The following is an 8,278-nucleotide window of genomic DNA, read 5'->3' as shown; positions in this document are numbered from 1 at the left end:
GTAATTATGTAAAAGAGAGTAAAAATGAAAATGTTCATATGTTAAAAGTAAATATTGTTAATTTTTTGTTGTTTATATGTTATTTTAAGTATGTAAATTTTAAAGTAAAGAGTGTATAATTTTTTATATAACATTTACCATGCAAAATTTAGAGTAAAGAGTCATATACTCAACATTTTGCATATTATTTTCTAATGAAAGTAGTTGAATTTGATTTTCTTGATTTTGTAGTAATTAAATAATCTGATTATGGGAGATATGTATATATATATATCTTGAAAATAATTATAAATTGTTGTTATATCTTGAAAATCATTATAAATAATTTTATATTTGAATATTATTATAAATGAATTTTTTATCTTGAAAATAATTATAAATGATATTTATTTAACTATTTACTTTAGCTTGAAAAATAAAAAGTAATTAATTATAGGATTGAATATATTAGAGATATATAAAAAAAATATTTGGATATTGAATAGAAAAATTCTTTTAATCATGAAAACCCATAAATAATTTACTATAATAATTTTTTTTTAATATAGAATTTTTTTTAAGTGTTGGTCAAAGCCGGAGTCAACGTTGGTCTTCGCCGGAGTCAACATCGGTCTTCGCCGGAGTCAATTGACCGGTGTAATAAATTATATGTCTATGATGTTGACCGCATAACATCATATAGTTCATGCATGTGGCCATGTAATACATATACTTTATGTAGTTAAATATACAATAGTATACTTGGCATGTGTAACTATGTATTCACCAATAGTTCGTGTAGCTAACCATCTTTTTTCCTATATTAAATGGAAGAGATTTGCCTAAAATAGACTTATAGAGACGTGAAAACCTACAAGCCAATGTAATCGAAATATAAAACCTTATTTGTCAAATTTCTTACTCAATAAATCAAATTCAAATGGCTTTCTACCAAAAAAAAAATGTAATTATATTTTTGAAAAAATGAAAAGGAAAGACTAAAGGGGGAATATAAGCCAATACATCTAAGAGAGATTTAAAACAATAAGAACAGAAACGCATAACGAATGTTATTGAAAATTTGTTCAGCTTACACTCATAAGTATATTGTTTTCTGACTTAAAACTCACATATATATATATATATATATATATATATATTATATTTAAAGAAGAAGCAAAAACCAACAATGTGTAGGGTTTAAAATATGCAAAACTCATAATTTGGTGCAAGGAAGGGCCGAGCAAAAGAGTGGCAATCATTGAAGAAGTTGTCCTCTTCTTTTTATTTTTAAACACCTTTTAAATTGTTTTTTTAATAATTCATCCCAGTTTGATCCCATCTAAGCATTTGCAATATTGCATTGTATAATTCCACAAGTTAATCCATATTAAACAATTATAATACTTTTATTTTTGTTTAAAGGAATTTTCTAATGTTTGGCTTTGATGTCACTTTTAACGGCAGTAATTCCTTGTAGATAGAAAAAGTAAAAAGTGATAGACATACAGTGACAAAAACCATATCCGAACCATAAAGAGCTTCTTCAATAGCTGTTTTGCTTTCAGTGGCAGCATTCATTCCAATCTCTGGATTCCCACCAGCACCTAAACCCCTAGTCAACTCTTTCCCAATCTGTAACCTATTGTCTGGGAAAACAGGAGACATCCTCATTGCTTGAATATCAGTATTCACAATCCAAAACTCAACACCAACCATCTCACTCTCAATCATACGATTCACAGCGTTTGAACCACCACCTCCAACGCCTATAACTTTAATCCGGGCCTCATTGTAAGTGTTTGGAGTAGATAACTCATCAGAATCCTCAGTGATGGGTCCACTGGTAAAAATTTGTATAACAAACTAGTTGTTACTCTGTCGATCCAGAGGTGTTAAAAGAAAAAAAAACTAGTTGTTACTCCCGCAGAAGAAATAAAAGATTCAGTGATTTATCAACGTTATTGGTTGAACATCACATAAGTAAAAATTTGTAAAAGAACATAATAGTAAAGATTGTAACCCTTCTGGTTGCACTGGATACAGTCTCTCATGGAGTCGTTGGGATTGTTATGTTTCGATCTCGCGTATCTTCCTTTTGTAAAACTGTACCTTGCATTTATCCCTGGTTTCTTTTCTTTTGGAGTTTTTGTAGGCACTTCTTGCATTGTTTCCTTGTATTCCCCTTCTATTTGGGCTGTAACTCCTCTTTTGAGTGAGTTTGAGATAGGTCTGAGCATAAAAACCGTACCCGAATACCCAACCCGGAACCCGACCCAAAAACCGGGTTTAGGTTGGGTACGAGTTTGCCTATAAAACCTTATTGGGTTCTATTTTCTAATACCCGTGTGTTCGGGTTAGGATCGGGTAATATCCGGTACCCGTTTGGGTACCCATTAAAACTGAACATATAAACATATTTATAATATTTATCATTAATATAATTACCCTAAAATTATGATTATAATTTTGAATATTTCATTTAGTTTTATACCTAAATATCAAAAATAATCAAAATATCTAAAATATTTTGTTATGTAAGTCAAAATTTAACTAAATTTATTTAAATTTAATTATATTTTTTCGGGTACCCGGTAGTTCGGGTACTAATCGGGTTCTAAAATTTGTAACCCAAACCGACCCGAACCCGATAGTACCCAAACTGAACCGAACCGAACCCATATATCTAAAAAGATCCAATGGGTTCTATTTTTTTAAACCCATTTACCCGAACGGGTTACCCGAATGTGCAGCCCTAGTTTGAGACTTAATTTCAATGAAAATTATTATTTTGACCAAAAAAAGAAGAACATAATAGTAAAGATTGATCAAAGTAATTTGAAGTCTCCAACAGTTCACCGCGGCATGCTAAGCTGCAGTTAGGACCAAGACAAATAGTAGGCTTGCCCAGCGAGAGGCATATCCACATACTAATAAGCTAAAGAAATTCACATTCAATTATGACTATAAAACTGTGGAATCTAACACTTAATTTGGTGTTATTTGAGTTGTTGGCTTGGGTGGGAGCTGAATTATTCATAGAAGCTACTTAAATAAGTGATTAATGACTAATGAGTGATCAAAAGTTGCTTATTAGTCAAATATAGTTGGCATAAAAATATTTATATATTTATGATTTTTGTTTAATCAGTACTAGTTTAATTCAATTTAAGTTGCAAAAGGTTTGTATAAGTTGGAAAAAGGTGATCATAAACAGAATCTCCGTTTGGCTGAATCAGATTGTACCAAACGAATCATACTAGAAAAATTGCAGCTTGTTTAAATTATAAAAGAACACCTTTTTATTATAAAAATAACACTTATCTGTTAATTATCTAGGATAGTAGTACGTTCAGGATTTGTGTTGGCATTACTTGTTACTAATTTTATAACTACTGAAGAAAGTTAGTAGTCCCCTTCCAATAACCAACTAATATGCATTGGAGAAATTATTCAAGCATCAATATGATAAAATTCTCGCTTATTTATTATTTCTCATCATGATACTAGGTTGAAGGTAGCTTTATCAATAAGTTTGTACTAACAACGTTATTTTAAAACTGTTAATCTACTAACTTATTGATGAACCAGACTAGAGCACTTTGTGTTCTATTTATATTATTTTTGACAAGTTATATTTTTTCTTTATAGTTTATGATGTTAGTTGTGAGTAAAAACATATATGTGTATCGATTTTTAGTTTGTTAAGAGGTATAATTATTTAAAAACGTGATTTGAGTTCTTTTGAAAAATAGTCGGTTGTTATATAAAGGAGATAATTTAGATGGCCGTAAACCCCTTTTTTTTTTTGGAATCGGGAACATAAGTTGCAATTATATTGAAACTTAATAAATTAAATTAAAATAACAAATGGGGTGGAAAATAGTGGTTAATTAGTTTAAATTATGCAAACGGATGATGCATTAGAGAATCTTCCGTCCAAGTAGGGATTGGTTTGCTGCTGGTCAAAACTCATTTTGGGTTTCCAAAACCCCATGTGCACTTTCTCACGAGTCAAAGTGTCAAACATTAAAATGTTTAAAACTAAATACAAAATTATTTAACTTCTTTTTATAACCGTTTTTAATAAAATATTGACTGTTCGATTAAAATTTGGTTCGTTTGCGTTTTCACATTAGCATGCGGCATGCCTGCATTCTTTTGAATCATACGAATTTTTTTTTGTCTTCATTCTATATTTCTATTCACCCTCTTTGGTGTTAAAAAAATTCAATTATCAAAGTGTATTTTTTAATATTTCTATAGGTGAAATACGAATGATCTATGAAACTAGGAGCTGGACCATGAGTACCATTAGGTGTTGAACATTTGCATTTTTAGCTGTTTCCTTTCTTCCCTCGTGTAGATAGAGCCTTCTAAATTTCTAATGTACGATATCATAATTAACTAATCATGTTATCATAATTAATTAATACTAGTATTCAAGCTCAAATAATTACATAAGAACACATGTATGTATATATGAATAATGGTACGTAACATCTGATCTCCTTTATGGATATTGGGACTATATATGAAAGTAGATTTCTAAATGACTTTATTAAAAGAGAAATTATTTTAAATATCACTAAAAAAAAATTTTTCCCAAAAATACCACATTTTAGTTTTTTTCCAAAAATACCACAGAAGTTTTTTTTTCCAAAATTACCACAAACACAAAAAATTGATTTTTAAAGATGTAGAATTTTGTTTTTAAGGTTTGGATTGACACATTTAGTTTTAGCGTATCGTTTTAGGGGTAGGGTTTAGTATTTAGAATTTAGGAATTAGTTTTTAGTATTAGAACTTTAATTCAATTATGTAGTATTTTTGGAAATTTTACATTTTAATGGTATTTTTGAAAAAAAAAAACTAAATTGTGGTATTATGACAATGGCCCTTATTAAAATTCTACTCCTTATTAATGAATCTATCTTGTGTCAGCCAGCTTTGTGTATGATTGATATATGTAAGCCACAAATTGTCCCATGACACCTTTTCGCTTGATAAGGAAGACGCCATTCCATCCGCTATGATGAGAAACTTTACCTTTTTTCCTAATTATAACGAAAGAAAAACGCATAATAAGCCAGAAAAGATACGATATATACAATGTACTTTCAAATTTGCTATTGATAACTATCTCGATAAAAGATACCATATATAAAAGTAGTTATATCAACATCATCATGATTCTAAAGAGGTACTTTGGGTTGAAACTGTTGAAAGTGACGAAAGCATTCTCAATACCAATGTTCGGAAAAATAATAATGTAGAAACGATGAATTAACAAAAACTAAATAAGGCAGAGATGATTACATGTTATGTGTATTTTAGTTACGTTATAAATGTTTATCCACCTTCACAAAATATATAAAATGTATGTAAAAACAAATTGGGTCCGCAGTTTCGTTGGCGCTAGCCAATCCAAGTGCTCCAAAAAGTTGATTCTCCATTATCTCTATATTTCCATTTTTTCCTTTGTTTTAAACCGAAAGTGTTTTTTAGTTTAAAGTGGTTAAGAAAGTAACGTTTTCATTTTTTTTTGGTTGGACAGATTTGGATTTTGCCATGGTTGATATACTCTGTACCATTACCATGTTGAAGAAGGTGCACAGTCGGTTTTTTTTTCTAATACAAGTGTGATTCGTAATTTCATCAGTAACTCTTTGGTGACATCTAGAATAAAGTTGACATTGCAGAATTTATAGTTTGATTCAAAATTAGATCATTGAACTGAAGCAAGATTCTTATAGGCAAAAAAATGTATCTGACAAAATCAGAGTACTCGAAGATACTAGATCAAAAAGAGTACCTTAAAGCTTCAACACATTGTTTCCAAAAACAAAAGTGGGTAGGAGACACTGATTGCGAGTTAGAGTTCAAAATTCACGCAAACTCACTTTCGGATAAGCGCAATAGAACTACCAACGTGACAATGAGCTGGAATCTTGTACTCAAGACATTAGACACAACAAGGACAATACGAAAAATGTAAGGAGGGAGAAGCTTTGCATCCTCTATCATCTATTGTCGTTTGTTGATATGTTTTGTATGAAAGGGAATACACATGAAGCTCTCGAATGTGCCAAACAAAAGAGATAGAGAAAGCTTTACATAAGCTCCAAGGTGTTTTGAATCATTGAATGTGTTAGAAAAGTGTAAAGAATCTAAGTTAATTTTTTTGTCTTTTTTGGATGATCGTAATGGTAAAACACTATGAAATAAAATATAAACGACATGTAAAAATATGTATTTTCATTTAATTAATTCCTCTGCAATAGTAGAAAAAATGTTTTTTAATTTCCTAGAGCGAAGAGGTGCATGTGAGCTATATACTATTCAACAAAATTTTTAGCATATATAATCATTGGATCAATCCTTACAAAAACTTATAACGATATGGCTTTAAAAAACGATATTTGATGTTAACAAAGATTGAATTATTGTAAAATAATTGATCATGAACGATTAACAACCAAACTAATTAGTAAGCAAATTAAAAAAAAAGAAAAGAAATGATCGGTGACCGTGTTCCAAGGAAGAGGAGAAGCGATCCAGCACGCAGTTTGTAAACCTCACGTGCGTTAAACTTCTTCTCGCAAGATTCTTCTTTTAATGAATGTATCTACTACAACTACAAGACTGCCTCTTCCTCCTTTACTAATCCACATTGCCTCTCCTGCCGTTTTCACATTTACTGATTTAACTACGGGCAGTCTTACTTTCGTCGCCAAATAAATTTTGTTGAAGAAAAAACATTATATTTTTTTTGTATCACAATAGATGATGTTTTAGGATTTTTACATGAATTAAAAAAAAAAATTTAATGTTTAGCAATAAGTGTATTTTTTATTTATAATAAAATATTTTATAATTATTAACCAATAGTATTTCATCAAACTTTTAAATTCTCATTTAATGGTTTTTAAAATTTACAATTTCTTAATAATAATTCAAAAAAAATATACAGAAAATCATTATTTGTGATACATAAAAAAACTAGAAAATCATCTTTTATGATACAGAAGGAGGAGTACTCCATAGTTCGAATATCATAATTTCTCTCTTCATCCACATAAGTCTAGGCTTATAAATACTGTACATGCATTATTTCACTCTTTAAACTAGAATAGACCAAAACGTAGTTTAAAAAAAATTAACACTATCAATTATCTCTTAAACATCAATGCCATATCAACGTTAGTAGTGATATTTTACATTATTCCATTACAAAAGATAAGAAAAAAAAAACTATCGTCTCCGGTAGTCCCAAGACCGGCGTTTATTCCGAGATTGATATAGGAAATAGTAGTATTTTGTTTAATTGAGGATTCGTAAATGAGGATAGAATAATTAGTTAATGAGTGACACCAAGTATACAACTAATATGTCACGACTGTATAATTGTCCCCTACAAGTTAGTCAAACCTTAATTAGGCCTTTTGACCGTTAATATATTTGTCATCGACGATAATCTTTTCCGTTTTTGATCTTGATTCCACTCATGCGTAATTGAGTAAAAAACTTCTATTGAGTACGTTAGTTAAGAATTCAATAACCAAAAATAGGAAACAATATCACCATTACTCTCGAATTAGAGACTAACAGCTGTTATTTAGTATGAATACTTAATACTAGTAATTAACTAGGTTTGACCAAAATGGCTTCATAAAATTATTCATCAATCTAATAAGTCACATAATTAAAAAATATATGATCATTATTACCAAAAGCCACATGATAGCTCTCTAAATATAGATATAAGAAATCAACCCATGCCAAAAGTTGATGATTTGTTTCCCATTAAACCACTGAGTTATAAATTTCTGCTGAATGATTAATATTTTTTCCCCCAATTGTAGTTGATATTTCTTTTATATAATTTTTATATTACCTACCTTTCCATATCAAAAAAGTAAAAGGAAAACTCTTGTTTCTTAGAAAGAACTTGAAAAATGAATACGTATCTTTCAGATAACTTAATTTCAAAACTCAGTTTGCCATTCTCAAAATCGGTTAAAATTAGTTTAAAAAAAAAAAAAATCAGTTTATATTGTGACAACATGTGTATACTTGTAATTATGTTAATCGAATAATATACATCCTTGTCCTTGTGGTTAGATACATATTTTGCTAAACCTTGCAGGTTTTTACACAAGAACTAATAGAAATACAACAACTAGACCTACCACTACGAAATGATTTAAAACAAGAAGAAAGTACAAGATTGTATACTATATTTTACACCGAGCCTTATTCATAAAAAGTTGTATCTACTACTACTACTTTTTTTTTT

This window comes from Camelina sativa, chromosome 10 (assembly GCF_000633955.1).
Source record: "Camelina sativa cultivar DH55 chromosome 10, Cs, whole genome shotgun sequence".
Taxonomy (NCBI): domain Eukaryota; kingdom Viridiplantae; phylum Streptophyta; class Magnoliopsida; order Brassicales; family Brassicaceae; genus Camelina; species Camelina sativa.
This window is presented reverse-complemented; position numbering follows the sequence as displayed.